The sequence below is a fragment of the Panthera leo genome, chromosome B4 (assembly GCF_018350215.1).
Source record: "Panthera leo isolate Ple1 chromosome B4, P.leo_Ple1_pat1.1, whole genome shotgun sequence".
In the NCBI taxonomy this organism is placed as follows: Eukaryota; Metazoa; Chordata; class Mammalia; order Carnivora; family Felidae; genus Panthera; species Panthera leo.
This window is the reverse complement of record NC_056685.1, coordinates 93,523,656-93,543,160: the sequence shown is the minus strand read 5'-3', so window position 1 is coordinate 93,543,160 and position 19,505 is coordinate 93,523,656. Positions and strand designations below refer to the sequence as shown.

Sequence of the window (19,505 nt, the reverse complement as noted above, 5' to 3'; positions counted from 1 at the left end):
TAAATAATCCCCTATGTCTGGTTTTACCAATGTTAAAAAATATTTAGTGGCATCCCACTATGAAAGATGAGTAGTTATCAAAGTCGTTTCTTTAACTTAGGAAAGTGAAAGTGTTCTAGGCAGAAGAAATAATGTGGTGGAGGGACCTCACACCTGTTTTGATTATAGGAAAGACAAGCAGCATGGTGATGTGGGACAAGCACAAACTTTGAACTCAAATTTGTGTAGAATTTAGCTTCTACTACCTATTTGCAAGATTAGGGGGTTGTCAAATGAAATGATGCATCTACAGGTGTTTTGCTCTGGGTTCATCTCTAGAAATATTTTCACATACCACCACACTCTATGGTAGGTGGCAATTAATGTTAGTGTCAAATCTTAAGAACAAAGTGTTCTGGAGGGTAACCTGTACGGAGTGCCTTGTACATCTATTACTACAATCAGATCTTTAGGTTACTGAATAAACAATTCCACTCAAGTCAGCACATCTTGCTCCAGCCAAAAGAGGGCAGTAAGAGACACAGAGTGCATTTGCCTTTAGAGCGAGGAGTCTTGCTTAGCAACCACGCCAAAGTAGTATTTCAATTGTTGTCAGCCTATCAATGTTGGCCTGAGCCTGGAAGTGTATAAAATCATCCTTCTCAAATGATAGATCCATAAGAATTTACCTAAAAAAAAAATCCACTGTATTTCTTGAAACATTTATATAATAAATTTACATTTACATCAAAAATAATGAAATAACAGGGGTGCCTGGGTGGCTCACTGGATTGAGCATCTAACCTCAGCTCTGGTCATGAGCTCATGGTTCGTGAGTTGGGCTCGTGCTGTCAGTGCAGAGCTCACTTTGGATTTTCTGTCTCCCTTTCTCTCTGCCCCTCCCCTGCTCATTCTCTCTCTCTCTCTCTCTCTCTCTCTCTCTCTCTCTCAAGAATAAATAAAAAAATAAAAACATTAAAAAATTAAAAAATAAAATAACATAGTAATAAACATCATCATAATAATATAATAGTATTACATATTCATTTATAAATAATCAACCTACATGTTTAGATACTTTGTTCAACCATTAGGTATCAGCCATAAGAAGGTTATGGTCCTGTTGCTACAGTGTTCTTATATGAAGAAAATAGCTTACTTTTTGTTCTCTGTACTGTGTCCAAACTGATTCTTTTTTTTTTTTTAATGTTTTATTTTATTTTTTTAAGAGACAGAGAGGAACAGAGCATGAGCAGGGGAGGGGCAGAGAGAGAGGGAGACACAAAATCGGAAGCAGGCTCCAGGCTCTGAGCTGTCAGCACAGAGCCCGACACGGGGCTTGAACTCATGAACTGCGAGATCATGACCTGAGCCGAAGTCAGTCGCTCAACCGACTGGGCCACCCAGGTGCCCCCAAAGTGATTCTTATGCTGATTTATGTTACTTAACAAATCACATCTAAAATCTACCACAGAGTTTTCTTCTTCAGCAAAACTCTTCTCCTCCAGTCTGTTTAAATGTTCCCACTATGGAATTTCATAGATTGGAAAAGTAACAAACTCCTAACTGACTATTCAGTAATGGGAATTCTCAGGAATCCTTAAATTACATAAATAAATCACGGAGGGAGTTTGCCTTAGACCGGATGAGCTACGGTGGTTGGAAAGACACATGTCAGATTTTCAGACTTGGAAAAATAAGTCACTTTTTCCATTGCTACTTGATCTTAGAATTTAGATACATTTTGATTAACTGCAAGTTCAAGTGGGAGGGTAACATGGGGGGAGCGGGTGTAAGCGCAGAAGGAAGAGGGGATTATTCTTCAGCATCATTCTTGAATTTCTTTGTCAGAAGGAAGCCTGCCGGGATGGTAGTTGGGAGCCTCATCTTATTAAACAGGCATCAGTTGCCAGAACAATAAAACATATGACACACAAATGAATTTAATATTTAAAATGAAAATAAATTTTAATATATGTTTAAACATCTCTATACAATAATAAAAACTAATGTTTATCAGAAATTTTCTTAACGTACGCAATTCATTCTCAATTTTTCCGCACGTATTGCTAGACTCTTCCTTGAGAATCTTCACTGACCCAATGGGTTTGCATATTTAAGTAGAAAAGGAAAACACCATCCTTCCAAATATTCAGAGTTTATTTGGTATACGTGTTAGAAAAGAAAAGTTGCCTTTTTCAGGTAAAACTCATCAGGAGGTGGTGTTTTGACGTGGTAACAGACAGGGGTCTGTGTTAGACAGGCTGGTCTCTTGCTTCAACTCTAGTACTAATTTGACCATAGGCAAATTATTCAGCCTCTCTTTGCCTTAGCTTCCTTATCTGAAAAATAACAATAACAGCAAAATGCCCAACTCATGGGGTTATTGTACTTGGAATATGATAGGCACTCTGTAAAATCTAAAGTGTGTGTGTGTGTGTGTGTGTGTGTGTGTGTGTGTGTGAAAAATTATTTTTGAGCAAATGACTAATAAATGTTACCCGCTATCATCACTATCTTGGGCCATAGCTTCAGCAAATATCAGTTATGTCAGTAAAAAAACAGTTATTTCATTTGTTCTTTACTACCTGCTTTGGGTAATTTTGAAGGGTCTACATCCCGATGCTTATTATTCTTGCTCTAGCAAGAATTTTACAGCATCTGTCATAATTATGGTCTTCAATAAGGACAATCAGTATAGACTGGAGGCCAGGACCAGAATGTAAGTAGATTCACTGTTAAGCCTGCAAGTCTGAACATGGGAACAAGGACAGGGGACAAGACTGAATTTGGGACATCAGCTTCCATGGGAGAAAGAGGTAAAAGGGTTGGGAGGGGAGACAGAAATACGGAAATACCATTAGACAATTGTTTGTGCTGAATCCAGAATCCTGGGTATCTAGGGCTCAAGATAGGTAATCAGTGGGACTTAAATCACCAATACCTGGAAGGTCTTTGTATATACAGTTGGCTTTCAAGATAGTCGTCAGCTGATATTAATGCCTAAGTCATGAGGACACTGGGATTTAGAGGCAAGAAATCCAGACTCTGCAGAGAATGAGGTATCAGAAGAAATTTGGTTTGGGGGAAGCTGGCGAAAGGAGAAACTGTAAAGAAACATGGGAAGATACGAGGATTATTTCAAGCGAATGAGTTAAGATCACTCCTGGGTATATGGGCCAATTTGAGTCACTTGGTATCAGTGTGTCAGCACCATTCTAGTGGCCCAATTTCACATAATTGCAAGGGAGAAAAGTGCCTGTTGGACAGTGGGGCCATATGTTTACTGTCTTCTTGGAACTGGAGCTATTCATGGGCTTCCAAGGTGACTCCAAAGGTACAGATACCAGAGCTCTTTGGGTCATCTGGCCAACCCCTCTGGTTGAGTAGGAAGGGTTGGGGGGTATGGTGCTGAGATGCCCCAAATAGAAGTGGAGACCAGGATCCACACAAATCCTGGTCTAGTCTTGGATTCCATGCACTGAATGGAGACGGGAAAATTCTGAGGAAAGTGCTACAAAGAAGAAGCACCAGGGCCCTGCTTGCCCAGGTGCAAAAGTCGTACTTAACTTAGGTCAGAGTAGAGTCAACAGCACCCATATATTAACTTCCTTACTTGGAGTTACTGTTTGGGTATGGGATTGGTCTAGAGAAGGGATGACCCTAGTTATAGCTGTTAATCACATGTAGCTATGATAACTTAGACCCGTGGTTCTCTATGCTGGCTACACAGTGAAATCAACTGAGAAACTTTAAAATAGAACAACAACAACAACAACACACACACACACACACACACACACACACACACACACAATGGTGTGCTTGGGCTCTCAGACCAATTAAATCAGAATCTAAGGGGTGATAGACTGATATCATGATTTTTTTTTTAAAGATTTTTTTTTAATGTTTATTTAATTTTTTTGAGACAGAGAGAGACAGAGCATGAATGGGGGAGGGTCAGAGAGAGAGGGAGACACAGAGTCCGAAGCAGGCTCCAGGCTCTGAGCTGTAAGCACAGAGCCCGACGCAGGGCTGGAACTCACGGAGTGCGAGATCATGACCTGAGCCGAAGTTGGACGCTCAACTGACTGAGCCACCCAGGCACCCCTGATATCATGATTTTTAAAAAAAGTCTCCCCAGATGGTTCAATGTACAGCTAGAACCGAGAACCACTGCTCTAGATGTTCCTCACCCATCATTCATTTCTCCGTGATGGCATTCTTTGCTGCCACTTGATTCCTGGGAATCCACTTGGTAGTTTCTGAGCACAGATAACTGTGCTCTCCAGCCAAGTCTGGATTATCTACAATTGGGGAAACTTCACCTACTCTTTACTTCTATCAGTCACAGATGTTGTACAGCTTAGCTCACCTCTTCCTAAAACTCTGGCTTCAGTCTGGTGCTCTCTCTGCAGCCTGATGTTTCTGATTTGCATTCACTCTATTGTATACCTTAGTTCAGTCAATATTGGGCTGTAATCCTTAGCATTCTTGGAATCAAACAATGAGTTGTTTGACTTTGAGACCCTTCAATCATACACTTTTGTTAAAAATACTCTGTGAGCTCTTCTTATTTTTTAACCAAAAAGTAAATAAAAAGTAATTGGTTTAGAGATTTTGGAGATGCCTTAGAATATCATAAACCAGAATGAAAACCAATGCTATAAAAATATCTGTAAGACAGCCTATTCTCCACTGTCCAGCCCACTGCTCCCTTGTGGTGTATTCAATAAACTTCTATCTCCCTTAAAAAATAAAAATTAAAAAAAAAAAATATCCTGTCCCTTTAAGATAACAAGGAAACCCCTAACAGAAGACTTACTATCAGCCCTTTCTAAAAGCTTATCTATGCAGTTAGGCAAATGTCCCAAAAATTTGGAGGTATTTTCCTCCCTATGACAAGGAAAGTCTACTATAACAAAAAGCCCTGACTTAATTTTCTTTTTCTTTCTTTCTTTCTTTCTTTCTTTCTTTCTTTCTTTCTTTCTTTCTTTCTTTCTTTCTTTTCTTTCTTTTCTTTCTGTCTTTTTTTCTGTCTTTTTTTCCTTTCTTTCTCTTTCTCTCTCTCTCTCTCTCTTTCATTCTTTCTTTCTTTTTCTTTCCTCTCCTCCCCTCCCCTCCCTTCCCCTCCCTTCCCCTCCAGTTCCCTTCCCTTCCTTTTTGTTTCTTTGTTTCTTTCTTCCTGTCATTTAAGTCCTTAGGTGGCTTCAAGGTGCTCCTGCTGAAGGAAAATAGATGGAACAAGCAAGGTACCAGAATACTTTTTAGCCCCACAGCTCTGATTTTTATTAGGAGCAGAAACAAACTGCAGTTGCTACTTAATTAGGAGAAACTACTTTATTGTACAAAATCCTTCCTCAGCAAAGTATCCATCTACCAGTTTTCTAAGTTCTCTCATAAAGATGCTAGGCTGGGAAGCCAACAGCATTTATGTGTGGCTTTCCTGTGATATTTTAAAAGTCACCCAGAAAAGCTGACAACATCTTAATACTATTTTTTATGTATGAAATACATTTATATCCTTTATGTCCTTAAAATCTGACACCAACCCGGTGAGGGGCAAGGCATGTGTGTCTAGTCCCATTTCTTTTTTCTGTTTTACAACTGAAGGACTAAGATTCAGATGGCTTATGTGGCCCTGTGGAAAACACACAATGAGTTATATATATATGATTTATTATATATAAGGAATTGGCTCATGTGGTTATGGAGACTGAGAAGTCCAAAGATTGGTCAACAAGCTGAAGACCCAGGAGAACGGATGGTACCATTCCAGTCAGAATCCCAAGGCCTGAGAACCAAGAGGCTAATGGTACAAGTTTCCTCCCATGCCTGAGCCCACAGTCAGTAGACGATCAACATCCCAAACTGAAGACAGTCAGGAAGAGAATAAATTCTCTCTGAATCCATCTTCTGTTCTGTTCAGGCCTTCAATAGATTGGATGAGACCCACCCACACTGGGGAGGGCAAGTTGCGTTACTCATTCTACCAATTCAAATATTCATTCAGAAACACCCTCCAAACCGTCCTCCCATATAACATTTAACCAAATATCTGGGCAGCCCATGGCCCTGTCAAGTTGACACAGTCAATTAACCTTTACAAGTATCCACTTAATTGTGTGTACCTTTCAGTACTAGACATTCCTGGAATTGCCCCCTTCTTGTGTCACTGCCTAGAGGTCAGAAACTCAACTTGTCCTTTTGGATCCCACGTGAACTGGCTGCGGTGGACAAGTCATTTCACCTCTATGATCTTCACATTTCTCAACTGTAAAATTACAGGGGTCAGATTGAATTTGTAGGACACTTATGGCTTGCAAGCAGTGTTTCTGTGATTCTATAGCTGAATTCTAAGACTTTAAAACCAGTTTGACTTCTGTTTCATTCAAAGCTGTGTTCTAGGGTCCAACAAAAGTATGAATATTACAGGTACTTACTCATCAAATAAAATCAACATGAAGGTGATAATGCTGTATCTGTAAACCAAAATATGAGAGTCTATTATGTGGTTAGCTTTATACTGAGTACCATGGAAGATAAAATTTGTAATACCGTCCTAGCACCAAGGAACTTACCATCTGTTGGTGAAAAGGTTAGCACCCAAGATATCCTGATGTGACTTAGGGGTGCCTGGGTGGCTCAGTTGGTTAAGCCTCTTACTCTTGATTTCAGCTTAGGTCATGATCTCAGGGTCTTAAGATGGAGCCCTGTATTGGGCTCTGCGCTGATAACCCAGATAATCTCTGCTTGGGATTCTCTCTCTCCCTCTCTGCCTGCCCCTTCCCCTCTTCTCTCTCCTCTCTCAAAGTAAATAAATAAACATGACAAAATATTAAAGAAAAAAAAAAAGAAATCCTGATGTGACTTAGAGTGAACTAATAACTACAGGAACAATTACCAAAGAGAGTGGGAAGCCAGTGAGTCAGGCTTTCCCTAAAGAAGGAATTAGGGCTTGGGCTGGGTTTAAAAAACAAAATAAACAAACAAAAAATGGGAACAATTTGGATAAACAGAGGCGAATGAAGAGAACTTTTCAGGCCAGGAAAAACCCAGGCAAGCATAGGAAGGATCATTTGCATAACAGTGAATGGACCAGGAAGATATATTTAGATAGCAAACTGCCAACAGAAAAAGGCAACATGAAAATTGTATGTAAGGAAAGTATCATCTGACACCAATGGGAGGATGGATTGAAGGGTTCTCAAAAACCAGTTACCTTTTACTGAGTGCCTACTACATGCCAGCCTCTGTGATAGAATTTTATATATGTTATCTGGAATGGTTGCAACAGTCTACAGAGTAGGCTTTCTTATCTTTCATTTTACAGATAAGGAAATTCAAGGTCAAAGAGGTCAAGAAACAGTCCAATCCAGTTGATAGGCTCGGTAAAAATTCCAACCCAGTTTGGGCTGATTCCTTAATAACCCCTTATTCCACATCTCACACTGCCCCTCACCAAACCAGAAGCTGCTACCAGCTTCAACAAATCAACCAAAATTTGACTAGTTGGTGGATTTTGCCATTGTGGTCACTAGTTATGGAACAACTGATTACCGAGCCTGGTGGTGATCTGGTTTAGTTGCTATGAATGTTTAACTCAGTCAGCCACTTGGTGGTCGGCCCTGAGGATAGATTGTGATCCAGTGTGTGGCAAGCAATGTGACAGAGGGCAGAGAAGGCACTCAGACTGGTAAGTGCCCTCCTATTGATTCCCAGAGGCAAACTGCAGAGGCAGGCCCTGCAAAGAGCTGCTGTAACCATAAACCAGAGAGTCGCTCTTTATCTGTGCCTAATGTGGAAACATCATTAATCACACGCCAGTCATTTCAGTAACACCTGCACGTTCCTGGGCTCCTGGCCTTTGAACACACATTAAAAACCAAATCTGAATCCAGACATTGAAGCTATTTACATGAAATGCTCTGCAAGCATACAGAAGATCAGAGGGAGAGCCCTAAGTAAAAGTTATGGTTTATGGATCCCTGCGTGTCTTTTGTTAGTTTCCTGAAGAAATCAGAAGAAAGATGGTAGTATGTTTGATGGGGGAGGCAGGATCCTAGTTCTGTACAAAAATACCTATTAAATTATATCATAAAGACAAATCTTTGTATCAATCTTAGTTCCAAAAAACCTGTCTTTTCTTTTTTTAAAAATAGAGATTCAGTACCCTGTGTCCTACATCATTGATGCAGCTCAACCCAGACATAAACAGTCTGATTACATCACTGCCGCACATCCAGCTAGCTTCTCTACTGAGACCAAAGTGTTAATTGCAGTTGCGAATTAATCATTATTCTAACTGAGCCAGAGTCTTATTTTCCTCTCGAAGCTTGTCATCATTAAGCTTGCTTGAATTGGTTAATGCACCATCGATGCAAATTATCATTCCACAATACTGAACATGCACAATTCTTTTATTCACTGTATCACGTGGAATTTTATAGGTGGAAAAGTCATAATTAACCACGTATTCTAATATTCTGCTTCCACTCCTTTGAACATGTATGTTACATCTTCCTGAGTTTGGGATTTTTACCGGATCTCCTTTTCTTTTACACTGAAATCTAAAATGAAAGCCACGATGGTTTTGGTCTTTTCAGAAAGTGACCTGTTTCAGAAAAGAATATCAATAAATACTTCGTTGGAGTGCTTTTCAAATGTAATATCTCTTTTCTGCTTTTATGTACATTAACAAAGTTTTTATGACATTCTCATCATGATAAAAATAATTTAACAAAACTGGTCATTAGTCTATCAAGATGAGCAAGTATAATTTCCCTATTTTCTAGAAGTTTCCATAGCTGGAACTAAAGGTTTTTAATGAAAGTGTCTCATCAAGAATAGCTAGAGGAGAGTTGATCCCTTATTTTGGGAACCAGTGGGACACGGTAGGGGTCTAACCAGGAGAAGGTCTAGCATAGATTTTGTGTAGAATCCCTCACTGGGGTGGATCAGACACTGGACTGACCTGGTCACACCTACTGACAGTAGAGGTCCTAACTGGCAAGCTTGGATGTTCTATGGGTTCTAGTCTGGACCAGGGCTTGGAAAGGTGAGAACCAAGGTACAGAGATATGGGAAGCAGTTTGATGCTTAGCAGGTGTCCACTTTTTCAAAGAGGTAAAATCCAAAAAGAGTCAGAAATCCAGGCATGTGTCAGCAACTAGCTGATTTATCAATGAGCCACCAACTTGGGATTCAAGGAACAGACCTTATCCTTGGGAAGAGCTGTCTCAAAGCTGGGCTCCAGGACTGGGAGGGGATGGAGTACTGGCAGAGTATTCTAGAACCTCTGCCTGGTACACTTGGAGAACTCTCTACCCATTATCGTACTCGTCCCCACTGTGAATACTAGTTTAATGTCTTCCCCATAAGCTCTATGAGGGGAGAGACTCAGCCTGTACTGTTCACCCCAGTATCCAGTGCTTGTCTTGTGCTGGTCACCACCTCAGGCTAGGTTATCATCAGTTCTTACCCAGATCACGGCAGTAGCCTCCACACAAGTCTCTGCTCTTCTACTCTTTCATTGTCCAATATAATCTTCACACAGCACCCAGTGGGTTTTTCAAAATGCGGATTCGATTTTGCTGTCAGCCTACTCATAACCCTTCAGTGATTCCCCATTGCCCTCAGGATAGAGGCCAAATCCCAAGCATGGTCTCCAAGCCAAGCCAGCTGCCCTGGCTTCTTTCAGTTCTTCATGTCACACTCTTTGCCACCTCCTCCCCAAGTGCCCTTTCATCTAGTTAATTCCTTCTCATCTTTCAACTCTCTGTCTAACCATCATTTCCTTGGGAAATCCTTCCTTGAAGCCCGGGTTGCCCTGGTATTCACTCCAATAGCCCTTCTCTTTCACAGCACTTCCCCGGGCTTGTTACTCATTCACCTGTATCATCTTTTAATTCATGTCTGTTCTTTCAATTTGACTTGTAAATTGCACGAGTGCAGGGAATGTACCCATTTCACTCAGTCCAGGACACAATAGGAGCCCTAAGTATATGTTGCATTAGCTCATGAATACTTTAGGTACTAAGTTCAGTAATGAGAACTGGAGCCAGGAGAGGACTGAGGAGTGGAGGGCCTTGGGGAAGATGGAATTAGAGCAGCTTCACACAAAGCCACCGAGAGGTGATCTAGATGGGCGTAAGCACCTCCTGGCTCAGCTTGAGGAGCCTCATTTAACTCTCCCAGCGATGCTGAACTTAGGTACTGATGAATAAATTATACCTTCCCAAGATCACATAGTTGATCTAGGGGAGACCCAGGACTCCAACCAGCTCTAAGTTCAGGTGTCCCCTTTCACACCAAAGAGCTACTTTTCTCTTATGTAAGAACAGTCAGGCAGCAGATAAATAATTACTAAGTCTGCCTGGGACTTCTATCTTGCTTCTGCCTGGCTCATTCTCAGTAACAGCAGCATCTGCGTTACTCATTTATTCCTCAGCCGCGTCCAGCTTGGGGCCGGATGATGATGGATATTACCTAGAGGTTTGTGAACATCTGCATCCCAGGCTTTGCTGGTAGTGATTGTCTTCTGCTGATTCCTGTGGGCTCTGTCATGGCAGGAATGCTGATGGAACTACTCAGGAAGCCAGATGGGAGCTTGGTCATACGGCAAGGACGCTGGAGCCAGACAAAGTGGCAGAGCAGACAACAAGCAGGGTGGAATATGGATGCTCCTGTCTCGGGAAAGGATTGGCTAGCAGCAAAGAAGCAGGCTCAGAAAGAAATGTCAGAGGCAGTCTGTGCAGCGGAGGGTCAAGTGACATCCTGCACGCTGGGTAGAACACGACATCAGTCACGTTCCCACACAGGCTGGGGACTCCAGGAGAAGAAAGACACACTCTATCTTGTCACTTGCTTCAGTATGAAAGCTTTTTGTGAGCGGAAATCTGTGGTATTAAGGGGAGCACTTTTCCGCCTGTGTGGACTGTATTCCACTAAAGATATGTTAAGGATTGGAAACATATTGCCTACCCACTCCTTGTACAGTTGTGTTCCTATTGATTAAAGGGCTTGCCGTCGGTATCCTTTGTGGTTTGCTTCATTGATTCACAACCTTGATTTCAAATCACTTTGTAAAAATAGAATTCACACTTACTAAGAAAATCTTTCTTTTTGGAAACAATTTTTCTCCAGCCTGTTGGAAATTGTAAAATCCTGTTTCTGCTTCAATTCCACTGCACTGAAAATGCAGTTTACATGATGAAGTTCTCAGAATATGACACCTCTTATTATCCTTTCAAAATTTACCTAGAATTCTCATTTCTAGCCATTTTCACAAAAGTGGGTTTCTATACTTTGGTCCCTTTTCAAACAATTGTAAAAGCTTTATTTCATTGCTAATTTCTTCTTTTATTTACAAGGTTTTATCCCAAATGACCCCACTCAAACAGATGTCTTAAACAAAAAGGTAAATGGCTATAGGAAGATAAGGACAAACTGTCCCTTAACTTACAGACTGTGGGATGTTCTTCATGTGTCCTTGGCAATCTCTAGCGAGTTCTGTTTTTATATCTAGGTAGGCAATACCTGCAGCCATGCGTGAATGTGTTTAGAATCAACCTTTGGAAAGTTAAACCTCTGACTATTTTAAATAATAAATCAATCATGTGTCTGAATCATTTTAGAAATGAGGGTTACCTAAAACACTTGCTTTTCCATGCAACATTTTTGGAAGCTATTATAGACTTAAGATATTCTTTAAATAAGGCATTATATTTATTATTCATCTCAAGCCCTCTCTCCCCTTAGTTGTGCACATTCTTGAAATAGGGAATGTACGAACACAGTATCGGTTCACCGATTTGGGGGTTTTATTCATGAAACGAAAGGTTATACTTTCTCACAATCATCTAATTTTTTTGATCTGACAGTTAAGTGTCATAGAATCTCGGGATTCACAAGGTCCTTCTGGAATTTGTCTGGACAGCATAGGTGCCCTTAACTCTCAGGAAATTGGATTTGGGCATCATAAAAGGCTCTCAGCCCTGGGGATGGGGGCTCTTCATGTATCCCTCTGAACTTGCTTCCTGTGTCTGTCTTGCAAACCCCAGACTTCTCTTGTTCTCATTCTTGTCTCTAGAATTTGAAGCTTTAGGTCCTTCTTGGCTTCCTAGCAGGCCTCTCGTGAATGTGTATTCCATTCATCTTTGCTTTAGCCAGCTTGAGCCTAATGCCAGACTGTGGCTCCCTTTGGTTCCATTTCTCCCTTCAGGCCAGTCTGACCCACCTTGGGAGAGAAGAGACAAAATTTATTTTCCAGTGTGAAACATACCCATCATCTGATCTGTAAACGTTTTGATACTGTTTTATTCATTCAACAGATATTTATAGAGCAACTACACTCTGCCAGGCTAGTGCTGGAAGCTTGGTAAAGTACATAAAACTATCAGGTCCCTGTCATCACCCCAGTCACTGACTAGTGGGGAAACGGACATTAATGGAAAAGCCACACAAATACGTACATAAATAATTACAGACCGATAGAACGAATGGTATAGGATGCATTCAAACTGTGTCAGGGTGACTTGATCTATAAAGGAAGGGGGAGGAGGAAAGAGAATGGAATGATTTTTTTAGACACAGTCCTGTTATGCAGCTTAATCCAGCCGCTTTCATTCCTGGCTGCATGTAGAATCTCCTGTGTAGCTTTAATAAATACCTAACCTTAGGCTTCACCCCTCAGAGATTCTTTGTTTTGTTTTGTTTTTTAAGTTTTATTTAAGTAATCTCTACACCCCTCATGGGTCTCAAACTCATGATCCTGAGCTCCAGAGTTGCACATTCCTCTGACTGAACCAGCCAGGTGCTCCTTACCCCCAGATCCTGATATAATTGGCCTGGGCATCAATACTTCCTGCAAAGCTTTCTAGGCGATTCTAAATTGCATTAGGGTTAAGAGCTTACTCTTATGTGGATGGTTTAAATATCGTACCTACACTTTTTCTCTGATGTTCAAATGCAAATCGTCTACATTAAAATAGACCTGAGTAAAAGTTTCAAATAAAGTTGGAAACAATATTTGTCATCCCTTACTCATTTGGAATTTGCCAGTGAATACCTTGCAAGATATGCTTTTGTTACCCTTCAAACGTTTTTTCTCTTGAAAGCAACATGAGCATATTACTAAACATTTGAGGAAGAAGGAAGAAGAGAAGAAAAAGGGAGACACACTCATAAACTCACTATTCTACTGCAAGCACTGTGAGAATTGTGGTGTATTTTCTTCTCCCCCCCCCCATATTATCTGTACAGACAATGAATTAAATGATGGCTTAAAACCTGCAAATAGTTTCAGTATAAATTATATTTTATATAATATATATAACATAAATTATGTTTTCTGGACAGAAAAATTACTGAATCCTGTGACTCCCTCCTGTAGCCAGTTCAACATAGATTCCTATCCTCACCTCTTGGTCCAGCATTGCTCCTTGACTTGAAGGAATAAGACTTGGCTTGGCCAAAGTCACAGTGACCTCCTAACTGCCAAGCCCATTGGGCTCATCTCCAGCCCTATTTAACTGCTCTCTGCAGCATTTGGCACAGTAGAACCCTCTTCCCTACTTGAAGCCCCCATCCCTTGACTTGCATAACACCATCTGCCCCACCATTTTTCTCCCTGTTCCCTTCACTGGTCTTCTTTCTGGTCCTAGATGCTGGGGTTCCCCAGGGTTCCATCTCTGCCCCCTTCTTTTCTCACTCTGTCCTCCCTGGGATTTCATCCAAGCCCAAAGCCTCAGTTTACTATTTATGTGCTGATAACTCCCTGGAGGAGGCCTGATATACTGAAACCTCCAATAGGCCAAATGTATGGCAAGAAATAAAATGCAGAAGTCTGTTGCTAAGGTGCAGCAAGAAATTCCTTATATGGAGACAAGCTGGACATTTGAAACTGGGAGAAGCAATCAGATTCCGGAGATATTTTGAAAGTATATGCAATAGAATTTCCTGGTGGATTAGATATGGGATATGAAAGAAAGGAGAGTCAAAGATGACTACAAGCTTGGGGGCCTCGGTGACTGGAGTCATGGAATTGCCATCATTTGAGATGTGGAGGGCTGTGGATGGAGTGAGCCTGGTGTTGGAGATGGAGTGGAGTGGGAGAGCAGAACAAGACATCTAGTAGACATACAGGTAGGGAAGGAGAAGGCAGATGGGTGTATAAGTCCAGAGACGAGGGCCGAGGCCTGGCTGGAATACACAGGTGGGAGTCGTAGGGCAAACAAGGCCGTAAGATCAGATGAGACAACCAAGGGAGAGAGAAGAGACAGATGGAGGCATAGGGCACTATACCAGTCACATGCTGAGAAGAAAAGATGGGGCCAGGAGGTCCCCAAGGACTACCCCAAGCCCTGCCTAAAACAGGACAAAAGACAGCAGACTGAGCCCCACGATTCTGCTTCTCCTGACCTACAGACTCCTCACCCCTAGGGACTCTTGGGACCAGACATTGGCCTAGGGGGCCATTTCCACTTTACATGTCTGTGTAACCTCAGTGGGTGTATATTCTTTACAGGGTTGGAATAAAGTAGAATAAAACATAGCCTTTGCAGAGCCCCCAGTCATTATTCTCACAAAATCTGGAAACTGGACTGGTTTCTGTGGCCTACCCAGCTCACTCTCAATCTACAGTACCAGTCCAAGCCTCTCATCTGACCACTGCCTACTGACCATATTCATCCAGTGGGCCACGTGCCCCAAATGATGAAAGATCTTCATCTTCCTGCAAAAGCCTCTTCCCAGGTTAGGTGCCTTAACTCGATGGTTGGAGTGCCAAGCCACTCTTCTACCCACTCGCTCATGTCAGAAATTTGAGAGTCAACCTTACTGTTCTCTTCTCTCCATACGTGTATGCACTCACAGATGATTCCATCTCGCAAATACCTTTCACATCTGCACTCCTCCCCTCTAATGCCCACTGTCTTGGCTTGATCCAGGCTTCCAGGATCTGTTAAGGCTTAGGGTTATGGCTTAAGTGCGGAGCTGGTAGCTCTCTTTGATTTGAAAAATACAGATAAGGGGCACCTGGGTGGCTCAGTCTGTTAAGTGTCTGACTTGATTTCGGCTCAGGTCATGAGCCCAGGGTCGTGGGATTGACACCTGTGTTGGGCTCTGCACTGAGCTTAAGATTGCTTATGATTCTCTCAAGGGCACCTGGGTGGCTCAGTCGGTTGAACATCTGACTTCAGCCCAGGTCATGATCTCGCGGTTCATGAGTTTGAGCCCCAAGTAGGGCTCTGTGCTTACAGCTCAGCCTGGAGCCTGCTTCAGACTCTATGTCTCCCTCTCTGCTCCTCCCTGGCTTGTATTCTGTCTCCCTCTTGAAAATAAATAAGACATTTAAAAAAAATTTAAATACTTACCTGGCAGGGGAGATACCATGATCACAAAGGTGGTTTCCCAGGGCAAGGCTTATCCATTGCACTCCAGATGTGGTGACCCCTGCGATTTCCCCAAATGTGGGAAACTCGACCGCATAATTTGTGATAGTGAGGGAAAAAAATTAAAAAAGATTCTCTCTCTCTCTCTGCTCCCCTTCCCCACTTGCATTCTCTCTCTCTCTCTCTCAGAAATAAATAAATAAATAAACATTAAAAAAATACAGATAAAACCAGAAAATGAAAAAACCTCAGGCCATTATTAAGGAAATTAACTTGGTTATAAAGATTACAATTATGTTCCTGAAAATGGACAAGGTTATTTTAAAAAGTTGCCATTTATTTTTATTACCTGACCTACTACAGATTTATTATTTTTTTAATGATAATTATCTTACTTTTCCCAAATAATCAAGAAATTGAACAGTTTTTTTGTTGGCTCATTTTCCTTTTAATAACTGGAAACTTACTATCCACAACTTAAACTATATCAATCATATAGTCTCCAACAACTTTTTTCTTTGAGTTTCCCAAAGGACTGGAGACCAAGGAGGCAAGTTCAGTTATCTTACACTGGAACACAATAAACTGAAAGGTAGAGGTCTGTCATGGGGCAGGGTGGTGCATGATGGGGGCCAGCAAAGTAAAGATAGTGTTCTCACAACATGCAAAGTTAGTACCGATATTTAAACAGCATTAGATGGATTGAAAAGCTCTCCTAAATATCTCTTTTCTATATTTTCTCATATTTCTAAATATAAATTATCATTAGCAAGTAATTATGGTGAATAATAATACTGTCACTTAATTTCCTGCCAGCTAAGGCCTGGCAGAGTTGAAGCAGGCTGAACTCAAGAGTGTGCAATTTTAGAACTGAACAATTAAACTCAGAGAAGATGGGAGTAGAGGGTTACCGTGGCAACCTGATCCCACAACCCTGTGTGTGGCCATATTGTTCCAGTGTCTGAGTCACAGAGGCTTGTTATTATGATTTATAATACGGGCAGTGTTTGGGTACAGATAGAGAGTTTCCCTTGTAGCAAGTTTAGAAAGGACAGGTACTTTGGAATCTGCAGAAGAGGATTATATGATTCTCAGCCAAGTGACACTGAATTAATGAAAATAATTAGTAGTTGTTAATGACAGTGTGTAATTTTAATCTATTCCATGAAAATAATGGAATTATTGGCTTTGTAAAAAGAATTGCTTTGAAATTCAATAATTAAGTATAATTGTATAACTAGTATGACTAATTCATTCAATAATACTGATTAAATCCTAGCATTTGCTAACTCTGCTGTAGGGGCTGGGATTCAGTGAACAAAACAGGGGTGGTAAATAATACACAGTAAATATTTTATGGTATCAATGTGTTAGAATGTGGTAAGGAGTATGAGGACAAAATAAAGCAAGGCAGGGTGATTGGGAATGCTAGGGAGAGTAGGGATACAGTAGATAGTTTTAAATTGGGTTCTCAAGAAGGCCTCATGGAGAAGATGCCATTTGAAGATACTAGAAAAGGTTGGGGTGGAGGGGAGCCATGCAGACATGTGGGGACATTCCAGACAGAGTGAATACCAGGGCAAAGGCTCTGAGGTAGAGGCATGCTTGCTATGCTCAAGGAGCAGTAAAACAAAACGAAACAAAAATACTGGAGTAGAGTGAGTGAGAGGGAGGATAGTAAAAAGTGAGATCAGTAATAACTGGGCAAGATCCTATAGGGCTTGGCAGGTCACTGTAAGTGTTTCGGCTTTTATTCAGAAAGAAATAGGCAGCCACTAAAAGATTTTGAGCAGAGGAGTGACATGACCAGTTAGGAGCCAATAACAACTAAGGGGGGGTGGAGAATTATGGTGACCAGGGAGTGAGGAATGAAACTGGGGAGAAGCAATCAGATTTTGGAGACATTTTGAAAGTATATGCAATAGAATTTCCTGGTGGATCAGATATGGGATATGAAAGAAAGGAGAGTCAAAGATGACTACAAGCTTGGGGGCCTCGGTGACTGGAGTCATGGAATTGCCATCATTTGAGATGTGGAGGGCTGTGGATGGAGTGAGCCTGGTGTTGGAGACGGAATGGAGTGGGAGAGCAGAACAAGACATCTAGTAGACATACAGGTAGGGAAGGAGAAGGCAGATGGGTGTATAAGTCTAGAGACGAGGGCCAAGGCCTGGCTGGAATACACAGGTGGGAGTCGTAGGGCAAACAAGGCCGTAAGATCAGATGAGACAACCAAGGGAGAGAGAAGAGACAGATGGAGGCATAGGGCACTATACCAGTCACATGCTGAGAAGAAAAGATGGGACCAGCAAAAAGACTAGGGAGGAGCCAGAGAGATAAAAGCAAGAGAGTTCAGAGGCCCAGAAACCAAATGAGGAAAATATTTCCAGGAAGAGGTCATTGGTGCCCTTCACTCATCACAGTGATGGAAGTGAAGCCTGATTGGGGTGGTATGAGAGAATAGCAGTCAAGGAATTAGGGACAACCTGTTGGCAGCTCTTTGGAGGAGTGTTGTTTTGCGACGTTAGCTAGAGGGAAAGTGGGGTCATGAGAAGTTTTTTTTTTTTTTTTTTTTCCAATTTTTTTTTGCTTTTAAATTTTCGACAGGAGATTTAAGATGGATAAAAACATAGCATGTTTTGGGGCACCTGGGTGGCTCAGTCGGTTGAACGTGGGACTTCGGCTGAGGTCATGATCTCACGGTTTGTGAGTTCAAGCCCCGAGTCAGGCTCTGTGCTGACAGCTCAGAGCCTGGAACATGCTTCGGATTCTGTCTCATTTTCTCTCTGCCTCTCCCCTGCTCACACTCACACTGTGTCTCTCTCTCTCTCTGTCTCTCCAAAAAAAAAAAAAAAAAAAAAAAAAAAAAAAATTAAAAAAAACCATAGCATGCTTTTCTACTATGTGTATGTAAAATTACTGTTTCATATTCCTGATTATTTTATATTGAAATTTATCTTCCAGACACTATAGACCCTTTCCCTAGGACCTCCAATTAGTTAAGCCTTTGTCCTTCACTTGGGATATGGACACTTTCCTGAATACATTAGTGTTTTTTTATTCAGCCTGGATAACATGGTCAGGGGTGCCTGGGTAGCTCAGTCGGTTGAGCATCCAACTGTGGCTCAGGTCTTGATCTCGCTGCCTGTGGGTTCGAGCCCTGGGTTGGGCTCTGTGCTGACAGCTCAGAGACTGGAACCTGCTTCGGATTCTATGTCTCCCTCTCTCTCTCTCTCTCTCTCTCTCTCTCTGCATCCCTGCTCACACGGTCTCTCTCTCAAAAATAAATAAACATTAAAAAAATTTTTTAAACATGGTCAGTTTTTTTTTTACATTTATTTTTGAGAGACAGAGTGAGACAGAGTGTGAGCAGGGGAGGGACAGAGAAAAGGAAACATAGAATCCAAAGCAGGCTCCAGGCTCTGAGCTGTCAGCACAGAGCCTGACGCGGGGCTTGAACTGACAAAACCATGAGATCATGACGTTTAACCGACTGAGCCACCCAGGCACCTCTTGTGGTCAGTTTTTCAACGTGGAATTTCTCTGAACATGGAGTAGGAATGCCCCCAGCCTTTCTGATATGCCCAATGAGTCACTCCAACACGAGTCCATCCGTAATATTCTTAGTCTCTGTTCCTAGTCTCTAGTCCCACAGTGATGCTGAAGGAAGACACAAAAATGCAGGTATGATCTGCCACTCACGCGTCACATCCAGCCCAGCCAGACCCTTGGCACTGTTCCCCATTTCCCGTATCTCTTGTTAGTTACCTATCGAATTGATCCTAGGGACCGTTTTAGTGTAGGCCAAGTGGGGCCATTTGCAGGACGTGTGCTGCCTGGAAGCTCTACGCTCCTGGCCAAAGGAGAGGGTGGTTGTGAAATCCTGCGTCATCCTGTAGCCCAGCGCAGAGGCAGTGCTCCAAGGCAAGCAAGAGAGGGGTGTGTCTTTTACACAATAGCCGCAGCAGCTGGCATTCGCAGGAAGGCACGGAGAAGCGATGCAAATCTCTTAAAAAATCTGTTCAGTGTGACGATGCTCTTGGAGGGTGAGCTCTGAGAAATAAGAGGCAGAAACTGAGAATCCTATTCTGTGTGCACAAACCCCTGCAGCTGGATTTGGCCATTCAGAAGCTG

General features: G+C 41.9%; 1 non-coding gene and 1 pseudogene across 1 annotated transcript; one reads left to right on the top strand and one right to left on the bottom strand.

Moving 5' to 3' along the window:
* LOC122225434 overlaps positions 1–19,263 on the bottom strand; it is a 34,810-nt pseudogene extending 15,547 nt beyond the window's left edge.
* Positions 15,346–15,515, top strand: LOC122225756. The gene has a single exon (XR_006205358.1). It is a non-coding gene; the product is annotated as a U1 spliceosomal RNA (small nuclear RNA).
* Positions 19,264–19,505: the final 242 nt, after the last annotated feature.